Source organism: Thermobia domestica, chromosome 11 (genome assembly GCF_964235325.1).
Source record: "Thermobia domestica chromosome 11, izTheDome1.hap1.1, whole genome shotgun sequence".
In the NCBI taxonomy this organism is placed as follows: Eukaryota; Metazoa; Arthropoda; class Insecta; order Zygentoma; family Lepismatidae; genus Thermobia; species Thermobia domestica.
Window position 1 is genome coordinate 237,940,085 of NC_137464.1, and position 26,207 is coordinate 237,966,291.

The 26,207-nt window shown below is 37.6% G+C and overlaps 1 protein-coding gene across 3 annotated transcripts in view; it reads left to right on the forward strand.

Moving 5' to 3' along the window:
- Positions 1-9,573: 9,573 nt before the first annotated feature.
- The window catches only part of LOC145664838 (sodium-independent sulfate anion transporter-like), a 176,625-nt gene continuing 159,991 nt past the window's right edge, over positions 9,574-26,207 (forward strand). Inside the window, exon 1 of one of the 3 annotated variants that reach the window (XM_081731844.1) lies at positions 9,574-9,702. The gene's annotated coding sequence lies outside the window, so the exon portion shown is untranslated. Of the gene's footprint in view, positions 9,703-16,773; positions 16,920-26,207 lie in introns of those variants that run through there. The other 2 variants (XR_014127527.1, XM_081731843.1) reach the window with 2 other exon arrangements.

The window sequence follows — 26,207 nt, forward strand, 5'->3', positions numbered from 1 at the left end:
ACAAAAATCAATCAATCAATCCATTGGGAAGCTTCGATCATGATAACTGATAGGACTCTGATCCGGCCATCAGTATGAACATCCAAGACTATGAAGGCCAAGAGCATCTAGCTAACGAAAAGCAAAAATCAATCAATCAATTGGAAAACTTCGATCATGATAACTGATAGGACTATGATCCCTCCAAGAGTATGACCACCCAAGACGATGAACCCATCCAAGACTATCACCATAACAACAAACTGTTCTCATACAGGTTCAGATAAACCAAAATTTTCCCACGCGCTTCTCTGGTAGCCGTAAAAGGCTATGAACATAGCAACCAAAGGCTTGTCGAAACTTGCCTACCAATTCCAGGAAATGACACAGAATTCTAGGAAAACAAGATAATTTTTTGCTGACTCGGCCGTCTATCCAGCCTCAATTCTACTATTTTCAAAAGGACTGGCTCCCGCTGAGAAGGAAAGGGGGATGAGGAATGACTATAGTGCCATCTAGCAGTTATACGGCCAAGTACGTGAACACGAAAAAATCTGATTTCTGATTTCTGTAGATTCAATTATGAAGGATATAATTTCTCATCGATTGTGAAATGGATGTCTTTGGAAACAGCGAAAAAATAGTACAGTAGCGCACAAATACAAAGATTGTACTCCATTCTCAAAAAAGTCCGGAGTTTTTAGCTCTTTTCCTTACTGTAAAAAAACAGAAGACTTTTCCGTCTGATTTTGATCATTTTCTTATGGGAATTTGGATTATAATTATCTGTATTTATAAGAAGAAAATATCACGCACAGCGTTCAAATTGCACCTTTAAAATGAGATGCATCATATTTAGTGCGCTACTGAGACATTTTTGCGAAAGAACGAAATGAAACCGTGATTTGCCTAAAAAATGGTTGAGATCCCATGTTAAATTGAACACCAATATTCCGGCCGCTGTGACGCACTCCTTCTCCCTCTTAATGAAGTGGTCTATTTCCCCCAATAAAAACCAACATCAAGCAGGGCATGTGCTCCCTCCTGTCCTTCTAAGCCGGCCCCCAAGGCTGAATGTAACATTGCGGCTTTTTCCTGTTATAATAGGAAAAACTCAGGATGGTCAGCAACTGGTATCGAACCCAGGACCATTCGAATGTGAAGGAGAGAGAGAGGGTAAATCTGGTGGTCATATTTTGAAAAGAAAATAAGGAAATGGATTCCACTAAAAAAATGATTCACATTGTCAATACATTTCAAATCTTTGTCTGGGTTTTCTGCCTTTCAATTCCAAGTTTTTTTTTTAAACCACGAAGGCTCTAAATAAATTAGAATATCGACTCTCCCGTGTGTGTGTGTGTGTTTTTTTTTTTAAATATTGGCATGGTTCTTCATTTTATATCAGATTCTTCCCGCACTATTCTGTTATTTACCATAGGTAGAATCCTTTGAGAAAGAGACAGGCGACAAGTACTTTAGTTCTCTATGGTATGTTTGTGACCGTTGTAGATATTTGAGTGGCTCTCTGACAGGGAGCTGACGGCTGATATCATGTTGGTCCCTCTTATTTATTTGTTTCTTCAGTTCTGTTTCTCTTTTAGCCAAAAGAAAAGAATTTCACTCTTCTGTCCCATTTACAGCCGTAACCATCCCCCTCCTACGCTGTCCAACTTTGACCACATGCAGGGGAAAACGAAGGAAAAGGACGGGTGCATTTGCTTTGACGGCATTTCAGCGACAACCCCATCTGTTGCCAAAATAAGGAAACACTTTGCACTGCGATATCTTCGATTTGTCAAGGTCACTTGACTCCCGCCGGCTCTTAAAAATAAACAGTCTTCGTTTTCCCCCTACCCCCTTTCTCAGTCGTCAGTTTTTCTACCTTAAAAATCTCTTTCACTAGCAATCACGAACATCGTTTACAAAACTTAATTCCTTGAAAGAAAGTAACCGTAAATCCAAACTGGGAATCGAACCAAAGGCCTTTAAAATTACATTCTCACACGCTGTCCACTTAACTACACATGCGTGTTGTCAAATCACCCATTATACTGGCAACTGTCAGCGAATTACCCCTGGTTACATTTGAAGTTTGAATATTGCGCCCAAAAGGAGTCTCATCAGTCAGGCTTTATCGGTCGCATTTAAATTCCACAAACCAATTTAAAGAGGTTGTGCGTGAAAAGGGAGAGTTCACGAGACACGTTACTAAACGGTCATGGTACTGCCTTTGCGTTAAACCATACTTGAAATCGTAAAAGTTTATTGCACGCAAATCACGTCACTCTAGCTCTATTGTTGCCAACTGATAGGATCAAAATCACTTACACCTTCAAGCAAATAAACGTGCTACATTTCAGTACAGCAACTCTTTGAATTTTGGTATCTAAAATTTTTCGGCATGCTCCTCGTACAACTCACATACAAATTCTAGTAGACTGTAACAGGAAGTCAACATTGACTGCGCGAAAGAAAATGTAAAAGGCGGCAGAAGACATACGTATTTCTAGAAATCAATCGCATGAGCTGATCGGGAATTTCATTTTATAACAAAAAAGATTGGAAATTCAACTTGGCCTTGCGTGTACATTATCAATAGCTATTTTTCAATTGGAAGTTTGTATTTTATGCGTGTCGTTTTCTGAGTACTATTTCAATTGTTTAGATTATTTTCTTTAATGTTCACTAAGAACGACGGTTATATATTCAACAGATTTTACTAACGCATGCATATACACACTAATTTACTCGTATATATGTACACTAGCTGAAATACCCGTTCTTCGCACGGGCAGGCACGTAGCCAAGGGGTGGGTCAGGAACCCCCTTCGAAACCAGAAATGAAAAAATAGGGAAGGATGAAACAAAAAGAAATGACAAAAAGAAGAATCACCATTAAAAATATAAAACTACAGCAAGCGTTTGATTACTCTTTCTTATTGAGAACCTCTGTGTGGAGGAAACGGGAGGGTCAAGTTAAAAATGGGTATTATTGTAACGGAGCATTCCGAATTCTATCTAGTTCCATGCTAATCCTATGGACTACAAATGACGATCGATAAACCAGTTCGATCAGATAGGTTCTCAGGTAGAACTTAAGAAATGCCCACAATCACCAATAATATGAGCCTCGTAACAGATTCCAGTTACACTTGTTAAAGAAATTTTCTAATTCGCGGCAACACTAATCTATTTTATAAGATGTCTTTACTATGGAAAGAGATCTCGTTGCTATCCTTTATGGCATTAAACGAAGATAAGAAAAAGAAGAAAGAAAACAAGAAGATTCGAGTTCGAATGACCTTGGAAGCAGATCTTTTTCAATACTTTCTTAATATTCTGTTACTCGAGATTCCTTGATAGTTTGTTATTAAAATATTTACTAACATATCCTCATTTTATTGTCCTAACAAACCAATATGGTTATGTTGCCAGTAGGATAGTATAGATTGATCGATCCCCTGGTGTGTAACCACAGTATTTCATGTCACGCCCCCCCTACTACGAAATCCTGGCTAAAATAACCAATAGCCTATATGTTACCAATAGAATAGTTTGGAATGATCGAGCCCTGGTGTGATAACTACAGCATTTTGTCTCAGACCCCCCCCCCCTATAACGAAATCCTGGCTACATGCCTGGCACTAGGGGAATAGATTTAAGGGAAATATTTGAACCCTTTTCCCCACAGAATATTTATTTTAATGTAAGTTTATTTATTTTTTTTTTTTTTTTAAAAGAAGATACTCTACTTTTGACATAAATATTGAAATACCCCATCACCACAAAATACATCAAAATCACCTTTAATCAAATGGATATGATTAAAAAGTCCCAGCTTGAAGTAGGTACAAGCTACCTTCCAAAAGTCATTGAAAACGGGTCAAACATTTTCCTGATCCCAAAAACTATGAATTCGACCAAAAATATCAGTAATTTTTGACATTTTATTTTTCACCTTTTTCCCTTGCCGATGGGAATGACACTAATATTTTTACGTATCACTCCTCTCAAGTCCCATCCCTTCGGGGTATCTCTTACTACCACTTAAAAAAAAAAGAAGAAGAAGATTGGAAGTCATATGTCTACCAAGTTTTTTTAAAGTTGCTCCCAAACGTTCCTGAGTTACGCTGGAATATACATTCATACACATACATCCAAATATGATAAGCTGTGCCAGCAAAGCCTGTGCTGCATCTATAAATTCCCAATCCAGCTGACACGCTCGTTCATGCCTAACTTTAGAATTAAATGTCATCGTAATTGTAATCGAATAGCTTAATGAATCCAAACTATGGATTCGACACTAATCTCAGTCATTTGAGGCATTTTATTTTTCCCCCTTTTTACCCTGCATGGCGATGCTTGCTGAACTTGGACTTGAACACTATCGGGATTGTAATTATTAATCTCAATGATATTGAGAACTATGGATTCGACATTAATATTGTTCGTTCTTAATTATTTTTACCCTTCTTACCACCCCAAGGGTACTAAGGGAAGTTAAATGTATACCTAAATAGTATAGGGTTTATCAACAATCAACTTCGGGACCCCGAAAATTATGAATTCGATATTAATATCGTAAATCCCACGTTGTAATGAAAATATTGAGAAGTAACCTCCGTATGGCAAATATTTGCAGATAAATACACTACATACACTTATTTATTGCTATTACTCTTGTTTTCTTAATTTGTATTTAACATTCACATGTAATATTCCGACGTTCTGTTAATACCCCTATGCTTCTGATGTTATATTTATGTTATATGAGTCAAAATAAGTGTTACAAGCCAACATTTCGCGAACTATACATCAAATAAGAAAATGTTAAGAGTCAGTGTATAATGCAGAGGGCCTAAAAGATGAGTCAAATACGAGGTCCCCCGCCCTCATTTTGGGGGGAGGAGGTGTACGTGAAATTTTCAAATGGGAACATAGTCGAGTGATATCTCGTTCGAAAGAGCTTGGAAAATTGAACAATTTTTGTAGGAAACAATTTTTGATATGGGGCACCGTTTTCAAGTTGGGCCCCAAAAATGGCCCTGTATCAGATAAAATTTCAGTACTTATAAATCAGAAACGGTTGAGTAGAAAACGATGAAACAAAAAAATGAAAAAAGTAAAAAGTCATAGGCAACGTGGAATGGTTTCGCGGTCTCCCCAGGGCCTGCATCATGGGGCCCCGGGACCAACTTGAAAATTTCAAATGGGAATATAGGTCGAGTGATACCTTGTTCGATAGATCGTGGAAAACCAAAGAGCTTAGTACAAAATTTGTTTTAATTTCGAGCAAGCCTGTTTCAAAATGGCCGCCCAAAACTTTTGTACTAAGCTGTTTGGTATCTCACGATCTATCAAAGAAGGTATCGCTCGCCCTATGTTGCCATTTGACAATTCTACATTCACTCCTCCCTCCAAAATGGGAGGCGGAGGGAACCTCATGTTTCAGCCATATTTTAGGCTGTCTGTATTGTACATTGACTCAACACATTTCTTATTTGATACATAGTTCGTGGGATATTGGCTTGTAACACTCAATTTGAACACTGCGCTTTGTAACTGAACGTGGAACCATTTTCGGAAGTCATTTTGAAACAGGCTTGCCCCCGAAATCAAAACAAATTTATGTTATATATATATATATATATATATATATATATATATATATATATATATATATATATATATATATATATATATATATATATATATATATATATATATATAGACCCTATAACTTACTTTAATGTAATTATTTTATACAAATATTCGTGCATTATGGAATATAGGATTAAATAAAAAAAAGACCCAAATGGGAATCGAACTCAACCTTACGATTAAGAGTCCCGTGGTTTAGCACTTTTTAAAGACTTAATAACAGTTCAATTCAGGGGCGATCGCCCCCCCCCTTCCAGAAGAGGAAACTTTCTTATTTTATATATAAATAAACCCATCCATAAAAAGTTTGGAGCTCTTAAAAGTAGTTCTAAGTAACAGAATTACTACCGCCCCCCCATAAGTCCGTCCTGGATCCGCCCCTGGTTCAATTATATATGTTAAGTGGAACATGCGTTATACCACATATGCTTCTACTTATTAAGTTTTGAACGATACATGAACATTTAATACAGTTAATACACTTCAACATGTTCACCCCTTTTGACAACACAAAATATCAAGCTGGTATTCAATCTCTTGCTACACATTCTGCAACGTGTCTGGAGTGATTGTTTCAATGGCGTCTCTGATGCGTTGTTGCAAGGTCACAATATCATGAACTGCTGTTTTGTACACAATATCTTTCACATACCCCCAAAGAAAGAAATCTAAGATGGTAATATCAGGTGATCTCGGGGACCATGAAATTGGGCCATCTCTGCCAATTCACCGGTTGGGAAAGGCTTCATTAAGAAAATCGTAGACTTCATGAGCCTAGTGTGGGGGAGCGCCATCTTGCTGAAATATGGCAGTGTCTTACGCATCCTGTAGCTGGGAAACGGCATAATTCACCAACATGTCTAGGTAAACATATCCAGTACATTGCTTTCAAGGAAGAAAAAGGAGCCAATCACTTGATTACACATTAACCCACACCAGACGTTAACCTTTAGACTGTCCTGAATGTGTTCTTGTGCGACATGAGGATTTTCTAATTCCCAGATCCGGTCATTATGGCGGTTAACTGACCCAAAGACATGAAATGTACTCTCATCAGAAAAACACACGAGCTTCAAGAAATCGTTGTCCTCATCCAAACGGTTCAGCATATCTTTAGTATATTATTCAAGTTTTGGGTGATCATCTGGTCGTAATGCCTGAACAATTTAGACCTTGTACGCATACAATTTAAGACGTTTGCGAAACCAATTTATGCAATGTACTCCTTGGCACTTAAAGCTCCCGCGAAGCTTGTCTACTCGATTTCTGTGGCGACCTAGTGAATACGGGTTGAACTCCTTCCACAGTCCCCTCCGAAACAGATGATCTGCCACTGCTTGTGCGTTTCTGAGCTGACCCCGTTGCTAAAAAAAAGTTCCATTCATGTTCTAATTAGCTTGACATCAGGCGTTTTCTTTCCATAGTGGGACCTAAACTTTCGCTGCAAGTAATCGGTGATTTGGTTTTTGCAAGCTACACAACACCTTGAGCTTTCTCCTGAGAGGAAGCCATTTTTACAATATAGCTCACACAGCACTCTTTGTCGCGAAAGTGTTGAATGAGACCCAACTACACAGAAACTTCATGAGTTCCCAAGTAGACTTGTAATAAAACAAATAAAAAAACGTTAGAATCATAAATATAATTGTTAAATAATCCTTAAATCAGGGTAAACTTTATGGACACGATGTGTAATTGTATATGCAGCTAGCCAAATCACACTGTTATTTTTCGATTTAGGAAATAGAATCTTAGTATATGATAACGTTAGTAACATTAATCTGGGATGGAGACGAGTGACAAATCGTACTTGCGAATTTACTAAAAACTTGTCAGATATTTTGAATCTTTGCACAAAATTATAATTGATGCTGAAGAATACCTATGTTATGGCAGTGAGTACAATGAGCACACATATTATGAGGCACAATACCAAATTCATATAGACTGTCTAGTGTTTGTATTTGTTGTTAACTATAAAATACCAAAGAGACCTCTGTTGAATATCGTAAGACGAGGTTACTTTGCACAAGATTTGAGGAATTTTAAAGAAAATCGCATGTTACTTACAAACGTAATGATTTAGAACACTGTATTTTAAACATACAATAGCTAAAGGAAAACATTCGTGCAAGTTCATTAGTAAACACTCAGTATGACCTTAGTTATTGGAATATAAACTTTGGTGAAAAGTTAATCCCATAGGTGGGGATACTTTACACAACATACAAAAAAGTATGTTCAACATACGAACATAATGTTTCTGGGCAATGTTTTCCCATCAGTATTTATACATTTTACTTTCTACACAGAAAAAAAAATGAAATGAAATCTTTAGTTTTACGTCCCACGGTTATGCCGGTTAGGCTAAAGGAGACGGTGATGATGAGAAATGAATGAAATGGTGGAATGAAGAAAGTAGGAGGAAACGGGAAAATCCCGAGAAAACCCACGAGCTTTGTGTTTGTCCACCACAAAGTGCACACGGCGCGAGCTGGGATCGACCCAGGGACCCCAAGCAGCGGAGGTGAACGCTCTACCACTGAGCCACCGCGCCCCCCTTTCCACACAGAACTGCGTGCAATCTACAAATATTGCTATTAGAATGATGGTACCAGTATTAGTAGGCTACTTAGTATGAATTATCATATTTGTAAAGAAAATTGTATTTTCTGATACCGGCACAGGAACCATATTCTGATAGTTTAACATATACCTCACAGAAATGCCAACTCAGAAAAAAACAATCCCCGAGAACTGATTTGCTTTGGTTGCTCTTTTATGTCCAAGAATATCATCCCAAACGTAATCACTGAAATATTTACGAGGTTTGGGGCTTTCGAGCTAAAACCCACCTAAACTGTATTGTTTCTTTAAAAAAAAAAAAAAAAAAAAAAAATTGTTAGGCATTCCTATGCGTATAAGCTTCAATAACCCCTCCAAAAGCCTAGTGATTTCTTTAAAAAAAAAAAAAAAAAAAAAAGCTTTTCTGAGTGAAGCGCTTATGAAACTATTTTCTGGATCCGCCAATGTTCGTAATTTATTTTCCAACAAGAAATCCACTCAGGCGCATCTACCTAAATAGGACATTTATCTAAAATTAGAAGGAAGGAGGTACCAGCAGTAGTAATTTCCTATCTAAGGAGTTACTTTGGATTGGTGCAAAATAACCCGGATAAGAGGCTGAAACCGCCTTCTCCTAGTTTTGCCTTTTTTTATAGCTTTAAAACGTTTCACAGTTGAATTTCAACTATTGCATCAAAGTCCCATTATACACAGTAGTATTCTACAAAACTGACTTAACTTTGACGGAAATTCTTGTAGGTGATATCTTTCAAATTTTGTCGGCCTTCACAATGACTACTTTCCATACCTCTACAACAACAAACCCTCCGGGTAATTAGAACTGATATTAACCGCCAACATTATAGCCAAAATACAGTTAGATGTTCTATCTTATGGTGGCAGTTGAAACTTTCCCTTTACAGTTAAAGGTTTCAAGAGGGCTGTGCAACTCTTTTCATATTTTTTGCAAAGTTACCCCTGATGTGCGAACGAAACCAGTTTTACTGTAATTAAAAAGCAGCATTAATATTTCGCCAAATATAAGTCCAGTGAAGGTGTAGTTCTTTTAATTCAATGTGAGGCATGACAAAGTGTTGTGTCTGTGTAATGTTGATAAAAGACTTTGACAGGCAATGCATCTAGTTAGCTTCGGGTGATGAACCCATAAGTCATATTCAAAACAGGTTGACACAAGTGTGGGAATTTTAGTCCCCAATGAAAAATATGAATATGTGCTTCAAGATTGATGTATGCTAAACAAACAGAGATAACATTATAAGACAGAATATTCTTATCGTTTGTAATCATATTAATGCTTTTTATCAGCAGTAGAGATTTTCCTTGCAGAATAATGTTAGCACGGTAATAGCATGAGTTGATTGCGTGCAATACATAACAGCTTATAATGGCACAGAAAGAACAAAGTTTGGCTATTAGGAATTTGTATGGCGAAAGGAGAGGAAATACTTCACCGACAAACCACAACAGGCTAAGGTATTTAATTTGAGAAATATTTCTACTGAACACGTTCATATTATAAGATTTAAATGTCGTATTAGAAGACCATGGACCTTATGCAGAGTCGTTTTGACGTATGATTAGCGTCATACTAAAGGTCCGACTACTGCAGGAAACATATGTTAGTCCAACTCTTTAATGTATGGGACTAGTCACGCGTCAGGACGTCTCTACATAATGCTCCATGTATTTTGTTTTCTATTATAATTGAAGGTAATGGTTTGTTTGATATTATTGAACCATTCAATACTAAGATTTTGACTGAATTAGCAACTGTATAGTACGTACTGTATGTATCCTGGCATACATAGCAACCTTTTTGTTTATTTATTGTAAGATTGCGCCAAAAATACGTTGATACTTGTCTAAAACCACTGAGCTAACATGAGCACTTCTGGCGATTTCCTTCTGAAGAAATATAGCAGAATTTCCAATACAATGACATTCATATTCGTTGTTTCTGATCAGGCACTTAGCCAGGATTTCGTGAAGAGGAGGGGGGTCCGTGACATGAAATACTGTGGTCATCACACCCAGGGGCTCGATCATTCTAAACTATTTTACTGGAACACATATTGGTTCGTTTAGCCAGAATTTCGTAACGGGGGGAGGGGGCGTGACATGAAATTCTGAAGGCCCAGGAGCTTGGTGAATATAAACTACTTTACTATCAACATATATTGGTTTGTTAGGACAATAAAATGAGGATATGTTGGCAAGTATTTTAATAATAAACTATGAAGAAATTTCGAGTAAAATAATAATAAAAAAAATATTGAGGAAAATTTTACAATATTTACGTCCTTCCTCTGTTTATTCAAATATAACAATTTCCCTTTCATTATGACCTCAACCAAGGGCGCCCATGTTGTGGTTTCCAAGGGGGGCAAGTATAAGCGACGTTTCAAAAATAGTTTCAAATTTTGATGTAACTAATGTAAAAATTCTATTGGATTTTCGATATTCTGAAGTACAATTTCCTCTTGGGGGGGGGGGGGCGAGCGCCTCACCTTGCTCTCCCTGATGGGCACCCTTGACCTCAACTATTATAAAAAGTACATATTCACGGTTATAAAAGGTACATACTCAATAATGTCTTGTAAAATATTTTACAATATTGCTCCTTTCTCTGTTAAATCAAATGCTAACAGAACTTTCTTTCCACATTTTTTTTTATTATTATTATTCCGTCAACTACTGTCGGTTCCAAATGACAGGTTAAAGGTAGTGATGAGCAAATGCAAGACCAAGACCAAGACCCGGGTGGTCTTGGTCTTCCACACCCAGTCTTGGTCTTGGTCTTGGTCTTGCATGCAAGACTTTTGCAAAAACTGCAAGACCAAGACTCTTGCAAAAACTGCAAGACCAAGACTCTTGCGCTCATCACTAGTTAAAGGAGCAGTAGAAAATTGTTTTTGAAATAACATGTTTGATACTGCAAGGATGCGATGACGAAAAATTATGATAAATATATCCACGCTGTTACACAACGTCACTATGCTTTCGGAAACTTGAAATCTCTCTGACAGAGGCGGATCCAGAAGGTAAAAATTGAGGGGGAGGGGCTGTCAGAACCCAGATTATGATAGGTATATCGTGTTTACTATAAATTTTCAAAAATTGTATAAATAATAGCTTAAATAATTTTGTCATTCAATGAACTGGTAGGGGGCTCAGGGCCGGCGCGAGGGGGGTCGAGCCGTGCCACCGCCCAGGGCGGCAAGTCTAATGGGAGGCAAAATTTGAAAAAGAAAAGAATACTATCAAACTATAATGCTTCGTAATAGGCCCACATGGAAAAATAAAATTGTTTTGACCTAAAAACATAACTGAACTTACGTCAATCACATTCAAGAAAATGCTCACTCAGGAACTGCAGAGCATTCCTCTCATTTTCAATTATCAAACTACTAGCCACAAGTATCTCGTTCAATATTTCCCTTGCAGTGACGTATATAAGATTTTCAACTAGGGTGAATAAGATTATCAAGATGTCTTCTATATTATTTCTATTCACCAATGTTCAAACATCCACTCCAAGTATGCAAAAGGTACACTGCCACTTCAGAAAGGCCGTTCTAGCCTACAGTACCTAGAGACCAGGCCCGTATTCACTGGGGGCCGGGCCCCTCTAAATTTTCACTGTCTCCCACCTAAAATTTTCACGATAGGCTTGCAAAGGAACTACAATATGGTGATAAATTATAATGTGGTTGGGTCGGACCCCCCTACATTTTTGGGCTAGCGACATTTAGGTTAAATGCCGAAGCACAACATTAGAAAAACGTAATAGAACGACTAGTTGCAATAATATAGCTTTTAGTCGAACAATGTCTACCGTTACGCGGAACATCAGATTAAACTTTACACAGGCAATAATGGTAATTTTCTAAAACTGGTAGAACTCTTTGCAAAGTTTGACAGCGTCATGGTCGAATACATTAAAAGAACCATGGGAGGACAAAATAAAGACCACCATTACTTAGGAGAAGATGTCCAAAATAAAATTATTCAAATTCTTAGTAAACAAATAAGAAGTAAAATACTGTTTGTTGAGAGATGCAAAATATTAGTATAATCAGTGGCGTATTTACGATTTTGTTTCGGGGAGGGCTTTGCTAACTTTCGGGGGGGGGGGGGCTTTGCCTGAAAATGTGAAAATTCTGCAAAATATTTCATATACTTTACTATAGTAAGTAAGATTTCGGCAGTTCCCCAGACAGGTAAAAATCTCAAGGGGCTATAGGGCAGGTCACTGAGAACCTACCACTTAAACTTCTTCAAAGTTGCCTCCGTTACGTTGGTCGTATGCGGCCGCGCATTGTTATGAACAGTGTGCGAATTGAAACATTTTCCCAGGGGGGGATGAATTTCACCCATATGCGCACCCAGTCCTCCCACACACACACACACACACATATATATATATATATATATATATATATATATATATATATATATATATATATATACTAACAAGTACAAAACAGTTGAGATGTGAGATCTTTCATAAATTTTCACTCAAGTAATATTTAGGTTAGCTACGCAAAGTAAGAATTGTTCCCTTTTTCCATCTTATCTTTATGTCCATTTAAAAATACTCCAGAGGGGAAAAAAGTTATCCCTGCCAGGGATAAAATTTTTCTTCTCCAGGGTGGGAAAGATTTTTGTCAGGGGGGGAAATCCCTGGCATCCCCCCCGCCAATTCGCACACTGGTTATGAAGCAAAATTACACTCGCCGACAGTTTCCCTGGGCGTTTAGACTTGATAAACTTGCGGACATTGTGTAACGTCTCTCCGGCGTTTACTGCCTGTCCGTGCTACAAAAAAATATGTGTGCAGTAGTCCTTGAATATTGAAGAACACGGAGGCCATGACCTTTCCCGCTGAGGTTCAAATCGATTTGGACTTTGATTCGACATTGATGCCCACTTTCGTCGCCACCTCCTTCACCGTAGTTCTCCGGTTCTGGCATATGATCTCGTCCACTCGCGCAGTAATCTGTAGCGTCGCCACTACGGGCTGTCACAGACGAACGTTGTTTTTAAGCGTCTTTCGACCCTCTGCAAACCGATTGTTCCATTTGATGACTGTTGGCAGAGACAATGTATGCTGTCCGTAAAAACCCACCATTCGTCTGTGCATTCCTATTGCGCCGGCACCTTCGGCGGTAAGAAACCGTATAACGGCGCACTGCTCCATTTTATCTGAGTCCATTTTCCGCGAACCAGCTTGATTGTTTTTCGACTGAGAACACACTACTGTGTATTTGGACGACGCTGAATCACAACTGCCCGTCTTTTCAGCTCCACCTCCCTTTTTCCGTTCACGCGATAACCACCATGCCGCTATCTATCGAGCCTTTAAAGAACCCGCTACAAGCCAGTATAAGCGTCGTTACACGTTTCGCACGGGTTCCATTCATTTCACGGGATGACTACGAATTAAATGAATGCTCCTTATATTTCCATGAATGTTATGACTTTTTTTATACAGTTAATAACATTTCAATATGTCTTATTACACTTAAAAAAAGCAAAACACATATGCACATTTTTTTTTTTCGATTGCGAAGGTTGACTTGGGGGTTCGAACCTGGCTTTTTTAATTTACTGTTTCCCGAAAATACGTACCTGGAGTTGAACTTGAATATGTTTTTGCCAAAGCAGCCATAATCAATGCGTTCATTTTTTTGGGAACAGGATGTACATTAACATTTCGATTAAATAAGACGTTAATAATGCCTTAAAATTTAAAATATCTACCTTACTTTTGAATGTTTTCTATTTGCACCCACAGATAGTCGATTTTTATGCATATGCTGCAGAGAAAGAGCTCAGAAAAGTTAAGAATAGAACATATAACTAATTTGCTGAAATCTTATGTACGGATAAATATAGAGCTTATGGGATGTAATAAAGCAACGGAGAAGTAGTAATAAAAACGTTTATTGGGGCCGCGGTGGCTCATTGGTAGAGCGTTCACCTCTGGTGCTTGGGGTCTCGGGTTCAAACCCTGCTCCCTCCAAGTGAACTTTGTGGTGGACAAACACCGTGTGCGTGGGTTTTCTCGGGGTTCTCCCGTTACCTCCCACTTTCTTCATTCCACCATTTCATTCATCTCTCATCATCACCGTCTCCTTTAGCCTAACCGGCATAACCGTGGGACGTAAAACTCAAAAATTTCATTTCAAAAACGTTTATTAACGTTTTAAATTTTAGGGGTCTCATATTCCATATACAGTATATATATATTTTTTATATAGTGGACCAAAATATTAATTGTTGTGCCCCTAGGAAAAATTTCAAGTTCCGGTGCTGTGGCTAAATTTCGTCAAAGGAGGGCACCTTTGTTGCGGATAGATAATCCTCACAGTTACGATACACCATAATCCTTTCGTGAATGGTTGCCGCATTCGACAACAGGTATTCATTCCTCGACCGTTCAGCAGTGTTCGTAGGTTTCTTTAAGAAAATTTCCCTCGTCTGACACAAAATGTTTTCTTTACTTATCAAATTTTCCTATAATAGAAGTGAAGGAGTTTCTAATTCCTATGATAGAAGTTATCTGATAAAATTAATTAAGTATATTAAATTAAGTGCCAACCACATTTGTTTTATTCATTTACTACTTTTCTTTTTACTTTTTTCCTTCATGTTTTACAAAAAAAAAAAAAAAAAATACACACAGATACAACCAGTCAACAATGGGTGCAAGTTATCTACGGCAAACACAGACACACACTAACACACACACAAACTATTGCCTATATTGTATTGTATTTTATTTCTGAAGAACAAAGGTAATATCCTGATATTTGCCTGGGGCGGATTGATAATGCGTGTCATGTTATTGATGCTCTACACTAGTGAATCACCCTGTTTGATGTATTGTGCTCTACCGACTGCAGATGTCTTTCTGGATCATTCAGCTACAAATTTACTACATATAAAACTCAGAACGTCACTGCTGGCCATTATTCATACCTGGCGATTATGCAACCACACACAATGAGCATGCAAGTGTACGCCATTTTGTATTTGTTTAAGATATTGACTTAATGCACAAGAATTACTGTTACTAGGTGGAAACCCAATCGATTCATATTCATTTAGACCAAGCTTTCATTGACAGATTATCCGGGAATTCCTACGTTCCTTTGGGGAATCCCTTGCACGTACATTATAGGGTACTGCCACATGTATATTTCAATAGAGCACATTAGAGCAGATATGACTTATTATGTTCACTTTTTACCCGCGCTCTGCTCATTCATTTGTTCAGGCTTTGGAAAACTTTTAGGTCCGAAACTAGGCTATGTCGGATTACCGAAAGTTCAAGAGGACTCAGTAGCAGGAATCACCTCCTGTTTTAACGGTTATTTTGCAACACCATATATATATATATACAGTGGCGTATTTAGGGGGGGCTTCCGGGCTTAAGCCCCCCCCCCGAAATCTTACTTACTATAGTGAAATATATGAAATATCTTGCAGAATTTTCACATTTTCAGGCAAAGCCCCCCCGAAACTAAGCAAAGCCCCTCCCGAAACAAAATCGTAAATACGCCACTGTATATATATATATATATATATATATATATATATATATATATATATATATATATATATATGTGTGTGTGTGTGTGTGTGTCATTATTTCTTGGAGATACATTCGTTTGAATACGAGCAGTCGAGATGATAACATGAGAATGGAGAAAAAACAAAGTGAGAGCTGTTTATCAATCAAGTATCATTCGAGAAGCAGAACTCGAACTGCTCGAACACACGTCCTGTTCTCCAGATCTACCCCTATGACCTTTACCTCTTTCCCTGTTCCAAGAAAAAGTACAGAGGCAAGAGATTTGGAGAGGATAGCGAGATGGTGGCTATTGTGGAAGCATTTTGAGATCAAGAGTCCTGGGTTTCTTCCAGACATGCTTTTGGGGGACACTGGCCCCCTAAGCTCTGGGAGTGTCCCTCCGGAGGAGACCAAAATATTAGGTCTATAATATAATAACAAATAGAATAGTACCGTATGAAAATATTATATGTGCTCCCTCTGAATACTAAGTGTGCCACCGGAATATGTTTTCTAAAAGAAAAGATATTTTCAAACGGTATTCGGTGTTTAAAAAAAAAAAAAAAGATGGACTAAATGTATCGACTTGTTGGGAAGGCTACATAGAAAAACATATATTTCAACTATAACCGCTGTACTACATACTTGTCATCATTACTTTCGGATTACTCCTCGTATGTTCTAAAGAAAGTTTAAACGTGTTTTAAATAATGTTCTTTAAAAGCCATCCAAGCTCCAAGTTAAATATAGTTTTCTTTCCTTCGTTACCGGAATTTACTTTGATTGAGTATGGCCAAGGTTCCTCTTTTAAGAAACACAAATAGATGTGATTTAAATTGCTTGTGAGTTGTGTATTACTCAACTACTTGTGTACGTTCCTTTTAGATGTTTGCATTTCCATTATCATAATCATTTCTTCTTTATCTATCGTTTTCCTTTCTATGCTTTCGGCATGGCAGGAAGTTTCAGCCTTATAAAAGCCACAGGAAACTAGTAGCCTAATTCAGTCCTCTTAACCTTGTAAGATGAAATGAAGATTCCGAAGAAGCAACACGAGATCATCTTTTAGCTTTTAGTGAATTAATCTTTTCCACTTTATTTGGATTCTAGCGTAAGTATTGCTTTTCTTTCTGTTTTTGTTGATTTCTGTTATATTACGAAGCAAGATACAGTGTTAAGAAATATTCGTATATAGCAACGTGCTTTCGTGCAGTCTAGTTCGATTGTCGGTGAGAATATAATTTCCACTGTTGACCTAGCGAGAGATGGAGAGGTTAAATCAGTGTTGCCACACTTGGTACAATTGTACCAAATTCAGCCCTTTTTGTCATTCATCGGCCCGTTGGTACCACGCTGGCATTTGCAGCCCCTTTTGTGAAAAAATTGGTACATTTCTACCCAATTCAGCATCATTTACTGTCACGTTTTGTCACGATAAATACTGTCACGATAAATACTTGTCACGTTTTCAAAGGTGTCAGTAAGACTTTTCCAACATCTCAAGTTACTCATACTGTGTGTTGGATTCTTAAAAAATGTTGTCTTTAAAAAAGCATATTCTATTATCCTCCTTCAGTCTTGAAATAAGCGAGAATAAGGGGCAATGATTTATATTTTATTATAACGTATTGCTTACACATGAACTCAGAGATGATTGATTTGTTCGTCGTTATATATATATATATATATAATGGCTATAATACCGTTTTGGTTTATTGGTCACTTTCAAATAGAGCCGCGTTTGGTTTCCTTACAATACATACCGTAGACGATAACTGTTTTCCGTTTTAATTTGCGGCCTCTGTTATATTTCCTACGTGCGAGGAAAGTTTCATCTACTTCCACGGTTGTTTTGTTTCCTCCTATTTGACTTTCAAAGATTAATTTTTGAAAAAAGTACTTACTTGATTTCGACTCTTGGAAGAGGGCGGGGCGGGAGAAGGAATGTTCTAGAACTTTACCTCTTTTAGTTTCGTGTTATAGAGCCATGTATTACATTGGTATAAAATAATGAATTCAGCCCTTTTTGTTTCAATATGGTACTATTTTTCAGCCCATTCCAGACCTAGGACTGTGGCAACACTGGGTTAAATGGATCGAACCGATCGTGGGTCAATCTTAAGGGATCGAGTGTGACCCACTACCCAGTGACTATTCTTTTTTTATTGATCAAATCTAGCTTCTGCTTGATTTCAAATCTAGATGCTTGATAACCTTTGTGAAGTGCCCGGCCCCCCACTTCCCGGTGAAAACGATTTTTCGCATATCAATAAAATGTATTTCGTTTGTACCGGTACGTAACGCAATTACTTTTGTTTGTACTGTAAAGCAGGCACGTAGCCAGGATTTCCTGAAGACGGGGGGGGGGGGTCCCTGACATGAAATACTGTGGTCATCACACCAGGGGCTCGATCATTCTAAACTATTTTACTGGAACATATAGTTCGTTTAGCTAGGATTTCATAATGAGGGGGGGGGGGCGTGATATGAAATTCTGAAGGCTCAGGAGCTTGATCAGTGTAAACTACTTTACTAAACATATATTGGTTTCTTAGGATAATAAAATGAGGATATGTTGGTAAGTATTTTAATAAACTACGAAGAAATCTCGAGTAATAAAAGAATAAAAAAGTATTGAAAAAGATTTTACAATATTTACGTTCCTTTCTTTGTTCATTCAAATATAACAATTTTCCTTTCATTATGATCCCAACTAATATGAAAAGTACGTATTCACTATTATAAAAAGTACACACTCAATAATCTCTTGTAAAATATTTTACATCTGCGTTCTTTTTTCTGTTGAATCAAATGCTAATAGAACTCATTTTCCATATAAATTTTTGTTTTTATTATTCCGTCAACTGCTGTCCGTTCCAAATGACAGGTTAAAGGAGCAATAGAAAAAAAAATTTTATTTATTTTTTTTAAATAACATGGTTGATTCAGCAAGGATACGATGACGAAAAATCATGATAAAAAATGTCCACGCTGTTACTCAACGGCACTATGCTTTCGGAAGCTTGAAATCTTCCTGAGTAGTAGCGGAAATTCTGAGAATTCGGTAACTTTTCTAGAAATTTCAAATTCCCTGACTCTTCTAGGATATCTTGCTCACCTCGCCACCATGTATTGCAAGTAATACAAATCTCCTCATAAGAAAGAGTAACTAAAAGCTTCCTGTATGTTTTTTTTTATATATTTTTAACGCTGATCCTTCTTTTTCTCATTTCATTTTGTTTAATCCTTCCTTAATTTTTTTCATTTCTGGTCTCGAAGGGGGGGGGGGGTTCGGAACTCCAGGACCCCCCATTGGCTACGTGCCTGTGTAAAGTAGTATAAGAAATTAAAGAAAAAAACAAAGTAGGGAACCAGATTCACACAGCCCTCCCACCACGTCGTATGATCGATTTAATTGGATCATTTGTAAGATTTTGGTTTTACCGGATTGTACCATAATTTGTTTTGTTTGTAGCGCCTTAGACTACGAGAAATTAAGAGAACAAATTGGGGGCCCAGTTCAATCAATCTCTCAAATCAGGTGTTAAAAACCGGGTACGCATTTCTTTTGTACATCATTATGAAAGTACCTGGTTAGTATCAGATTGTTCTAGTTTATCCATATTAGATTATGAGAAATTAAGAGAACAAAATTGGAAGGTTACATGAACCTGACCCCCACAACCATTTGTACAAACGATTTAATTGGTTCATTTGAAAGGCGTTTGTTTGTATCGGATATTACGATAATTTGTTTCGTTTCTTACCGTCTTAGATTACGAGAAATTAATGGAACAAATTAGGCGCCCAGTTAAATCAGGCGTTGATACACAAGATACGTATTACATTTGCAAAAACATGAAAGTACTTGGTTTGTACCGGATTGTACCGCAAATAGTTTTATTTGAATCATACTAGATATAATAAATTAAGAAAACAAAATTAGGGGGTTGCGTTAATCTGGCAACCCTACTACGTCATACAAACGATTTAATTAGTTCATTTGAAAGACTTTTGTTTGTATCGGATAGTATCATAATTTGTTTCGTTTGTATCGCCTTAGAATATGAGAAATTAACATAACAAATTGGGCACCCAGTTCAAGAAGATCTTCAAATTAGATATTAACACACCTGATAAACGTTACTTTTGTACATCATACATAAGTACTTGACTTATACCGGATTGTACCGCAATGAGCTTTGTTTGAACCACACTAGAATATGAAAAAAATTAAAGAAACAAAATTGGGAGACTGCGTAAACCGTCGTAAAAGCGTTTTAATTGGCTCATTTGAAAGACTTTATTTAGTACCGTAATTTGTTTCGTTTGTACCATTTTAGATTATGAGAAATTAACAGAACAAAGTAAAGGTACAGTTAAAACAATCTCTCAAACCAGGAGCCAAAACACAGGATACTCATAATTTCTGCATGTCATGTGAAAGTAACTAATTTGTACCGAACTGAACAGAAATAAGAAAGTTATACCAATCAATAGTGCTACGTAAGTGCTGGCGATTGTTATAAGTACAACATTACTGCTTCCACTAACAGAAAATTATCGACAAATTAAAGCAGAGGTGCCCACAAAGGGGGGCTATGACGCAAACTGCGTCATTGAAATATTTGGGGGGGAGTAAAAATCTATATAAATATGTTTGAGGGAGTGTAAAAATTAATCGAAAAGATTTTTTTCATGGAAGAACACCTACGGATAGACAATTGAGGGGGGTGCGTCATGGACATGAGGGGGGGGGGCACCACTGAATTAAAGTGGCAATTCTGGCTTCACATCAAGTTGGAATCCCCATCATATTGAAACAACTTTCAAGAAAATAAAAAAGGGTGCTAATCGTTAGTGTTACAAGGAACACGTTAGTGCTGCTACGTGCGGAAAGTTATTTTAAAAAATAAACTAGTTATACTGGCTTAATCTCAAGTTCGTCTCTTTTCCACAACAAGTTAGAGGAGAACAAGAAGTGTGCAAATCGTTTGTGCTACATTAGAGCTTATTAGTGCTACAACCTCAATGTTAATGCTACTGTGTATGGAAAGTTATTAACAAATTAAACTGACAATGCTAAATAGGACAATCTAGAATCGCCACTTTTACAAAATGCGCTTTTGGATAACGAAAAAGAGCGCCAATCGTTACTGCTATGCCAGTGCTACGATATCAACACTAATGTTGTTACGTACGGATTGTTATTAACAAATAAATGTCGTGATTCTAGTTTCACGCCAAGCTAGTATTACCAATTCTTCAAATAATTTTCAAGTGAACAAGAGCGGTGCTAAACGTTTGTATTACGTTAATGTTGGTTAGTACTTTTACGTACGGAGAGTTATAACAACTGAATGTGGTAATCCTGGCGAGACGTCAAGCCAGGGGCGGATCCAGGTCGGACTTCCAGGGTGGAGGGGTGGGTTGTATTCAGGGGCGGATCCAGGACCGACTTCTGGGGGGGGGACGGTGGGTTGTCATACTGCTACTTTTAAGGGCTTCAAACTTTGGGATGGATTTTATTTATATATATAAAATAAGAAAGTTTCCTCTTCTGGGGGGGCGATTGCCCCGATCGCCCCCCTGCATCCGCCCCTGGTTGTAATACTGCTGTTTACAACTACTTTTAAGAGCTCCAAACTCTGGGATGGGTTTTATTTACATCTATATATATAAAAGAGAACGTACAAATCCTTTGTTAGCTCATCACGCTAATACGGCTGAACCAATTTCTTTCATTTTTGGGGGGTTATTAATATTTGGACCCTAGATGGTTTTTATCATATCACTTTAATTTTCAATTACCAGTGTCTTGAGATAATTGACCATTCAAGTGTCCATAACGTACAAATCCTTTGTTAGCTCATCATAGCTAAATCTAACCGTATTTATATGCAACCCACATGACCGTGTCACTCGGCGGGTTAACATAAATGACAGGCGATATAATGTTAACATTTACTCCATTCTTCTATGGTTTTTATCATATCACTTGAAAGCGAAAAAGTAAAAATTATCTAAGTAACAAAGTTTATTGCGTTCCGGGGTGACCCCAGCGAAGCGGGGTGAACGCTGCTAGTATAAAATAAGAAAGTTTCCTCTTCTGGGGGGAAGGGGCAATCGCCCTGATCGCTCCCCTCCGCCCCTGCGTCAAGCTACAATTGTCACCTTTTCAAAATAGCTTAAAAGAGGAAAAGAGTGCTAGTTGTTAGTTCTATATTAAAGCATGTTAGTGCTACAAGCACAGCGTTACTGCTGTTGCGTACAGAAAGTTATTTAATATTTACAAACTAAAGTGGTGATTTTGGCTTAACATCAAGCTAAAATCTCCAATTCCACAAAACAAATTTATGGATAATAAAAAAAGGTGCTAATCGTAAGTGCTGATTAGAGCTACAAGGACAACATCAGTAGTGCTATGCACGGAGTTCTGTTATGTGTGGAAAGTTATTAACAAATTAAACAAACGATTCTGCCTTGACATGACGTAAGTGCTGATTAGAGCTACAAGGACAACATCAGTAGTGCTATGCACGGAGTTCTGTTATGTGTGGAAAGTTATTAACAAATTAAACAAACGATTCTGCCTTGACATGAAGCTATAATTGTTATATTTGTTAAAACAACTTTCAAGAGGACGAAAGGAGTGCAAATAGTTAACCCTATGTTAGTTCTGATTAATGCCACATTAACTTCTTAATAACTTCTCGTACGTAAGAGAACTAACAGTGTGCTTGCAGCACTAACCAGCACCAACGCAACACTAACATTTGGCGAACATTTACGTTAATGTTGTGCTAAAAGTACACTGATAGTGCTCTTAAATGGGGACAAATTAATGTGGCAATGCTGGATTGACGTCAAACTAGAATCGCCACTTCCTCAAAATAAACAGCACTAACAATTGGTACACTCTTTGTTTTCTTCACAGTTGTTTTGCAAATCTTTCGAATCAGGCTTGACGTCAAGCCAGATTCACTACTTATATTTGTTAATAACTTTTTACACATAACAGTATTAACATTGTGCTTGTAGCATTAACCACTAACCAATCGGACTAACGATTGATATTCTTTATGTTCTCAAAATTTTAAAAATAAGTTGATAATTCTAACTTAACGTCAAGCCAAAATTGCCTCTCTAATTTTTAAATAACTTTCCGTATGTAGTAGTCCTAACTTTGTGCTTATAGTACTAACTAACTCTAATGTAGCTTTATCGTTTGGTATAACTTTTATTGATTCTAAGAGTGGCAATTTTGACTTGATAAACGTATAGATTTGTCTGTAACAATAACAAGATTTACCGACCTGCGACAGTTATAGATAGGCATACTATAAAACTTGTAAAGCAATATAAATCCAGTAAAATATCTAATTACTGGAATGCAGGACTATAATTTAAATATTAGTTTACATTATCATAATATCATAACCAATATTTTTCGTTCTTATTTTTTCAAATCAATGAAAAATCAGATAATAATAAATAATCTATATAAATAAAAATTAAATATTAATATTGTGGGCTGAATTTGGATTTAAACGGCATCGAAATTGTCACTGTTCATCTCAGCGATTCCGAAAACTATGAATTCGACACTAATATCGGCTATCATTTTTATATATCTCCTTCCCATCCTCCCCAAGTTGCACAGTCAAAGTGAAATGATAAAAATCATTCCAGGCCTGAACTCGTCTGTGTTGAAAATTTAATGGAGATGGGTCAGATGGTTCAAGGGTTATTAAGTCACAAATATAGTCACTTTCATTTATATAGATTTTTTCTAAGTATTTATTAGGCTCAAATTCTTATAGAACTTTGTATATGTTTTGTGGACAATTAGAGACATCCTACTCCTATTATTTGGGTTTGAAATTAGTGAGAGGGTTCATCACTAGTTATATACGCACAGTGTTGCAAAACAAAACCGACAATGTTTGGGAGATGATTTTTAATACTAAGATAAAACGAAAAGTACAGGCCAACATAGGTGTAGAAATGCTTCCTTTCGGTGCTATGACTAGAGTGAATGATTCTACAGATTAAGAGATATTCATTTTGACTAAATGAAGCAGAAGCAGTCTCTACAGATTGGTTCACTATTGTTGACTGCGTAGGTTTTGTAGAATTGTAAACTGTGTATATGCACTGTAATATGAAATAGAGGGTGCCCACATGAAACCTCCCTGATTACAAATATTAATTGCATGGGAACTATTAGTTTCAAAGAATAACGATTTACATCATCTTGAAGAGCAACTCAAACAGTTTTCTGTTGTTGATTGTTAATTGTTGTTAAATTGCTGTAGATGTTCAGTAACAAAGTTTATATGAGTTTTTGTTATTTGTTGCGGGTGTTCGTGAACAAAGATGACAACAGCAGAAGAGAGATCGCTGTATGCATGTAAGGTGCATGTAGGTGCACATCGTTCAGGCGCTATAGCCCGATGACCTACCAAAACGAACCAAGTTTGCAATGAAGATTCTGGAACAAATCGACGATGATCTCGATTACTTGGGAAGGGTGATTTTCAGTGATAAGCCAACCTTCCACACATTAGGCAAGCTGAATCGTCACTATGTGCGCATTTGGGTTTCCGAACCCCAATGCGTTGTTCTTGAATATGTCAGAGATAGCGAGAAAGTGAATGTGTGGTATGCTTTGGTACGCGACAGAATCATCGGACCATTTTTCTCATGGCACACAATAATGCTCCCGTTTATCTGGACATGCTTGAACACTTTGCTTTTCCACAGCTACCCCGTTTGCTACCAAACGTGATATTCCAAGAGGATGGTGACCGACCGCACTGGTGTTTAGAGGTACGTAGGGCCTTAGACCAAACGTTTCCACAGCGATAGATTGGACACAATGGACCCATTCCTTGGCCACCGCGATCTCCTGACATAGCCCCTATGGATTTCTACATATGGGGGTATGTTAAATATATAGTCTACGCCACATTTATACATGATATTCCTGCTCTTCAGAATTGAAGAAGCCATCAATTCTATCACACCGGACGTGCTACACAACACATGGCGGGAGATTGAATATCGACTGGATATTCTGAGAGCTACTAACGGTGCCCATATAGAAGTGCATATATAGACAACAAAAACTGTTTGAGGTGCTCTTCAAGATGCCGCAAACCGTTATTCAATGGAACTAATATGCGCCCAGTAAATATCCGTACATATTAATATCTAAACCTTATCAGATTTGAATTGAAGTTACCTATACTATTTATTGATGCAGTCCCCTCACACTGTAACATAGTTTTACAATATGCCTGTGAGATGCTTTACTCGTAGAACTCTCTTTGTCCGTCCCTGTACCATTAGAAAACTATCTGAATCACTTCGTTGTCCGTAATACGTACTAATAATGCTTAAGATTCATAAATCGTACCTACATGATATCTTTATATAGGCTACTACCCATGCAATGTACAGGGCGGTGCTAAAATTCAGTTTACTACGCTTGGAAGAAGAATTTACACATGAAAACAAAAAAGAAAGTTTATGTGACATTTTGTTAAATTCGGCGTCATTTCAGAGTTACAAATGTCGCAAATGGCAGCAAAATGACGTGTGACACCTCATTGCGGAGAAAGAAAAGGAGCAACAGCAAGCGGTTTCAAACAGTTTAGAGAAAGTAATGCCTGAATGACACAATGGTATTAGAAGCAGGACGGTAGGGACGCGGCGCAAGGAATTTCTCAATAGGGGGTACTGATGTGGACAGAGGGACATGTGGGAAATGGATGCAGAAGACGAGAAACGATGAACGACATATGTACGAAACATAACCGGAACCACTGGGAGTGATTAGTGTAGTACCTCAGGGGACAAGTGACACTTGCCTCCAACAGGAAACTTGTTCTCCGAAAGAAAAAAAAAATAGTACTGGAGTACATTGGTAATGCGAGCAAGGTGTTACCCAACCATAACTCAGTCTACCCTTCTCCTAAACAACCACTGCCAATGCCAGTGAACGCTCCTGAGTTTTGCCGAAATCGTTTCCGAGCGAGAGCCGTGAGAGAGTCAGTTCGTACTGGCAGAAGTAGTACTTGGACGAGAAGGAATCAACATATCGTAAGGTGGGTAAAAGGAAAACAGAGATAATCTTACATGAAGAAAACAATGCTGTAAACACTTGTGCGCAGTGCAGAGTGAGCATAGAACTCACCAAAGGAATGGCGGAATTCTCGGAGGGGGCGGGCACGAATGTGGAGTTAACATGAATAACTTATTTTTTACCATTTCCTTACTATGACTAATTTTTGTCAAAAAGTTTGGGGGCAATGCCCCCTCATGTCCCCCATAACTCCGCTCATGAGTAACAGGTAAACAGTAGTAGGCACAGGAGTAAGGCGCAATAGAAAAC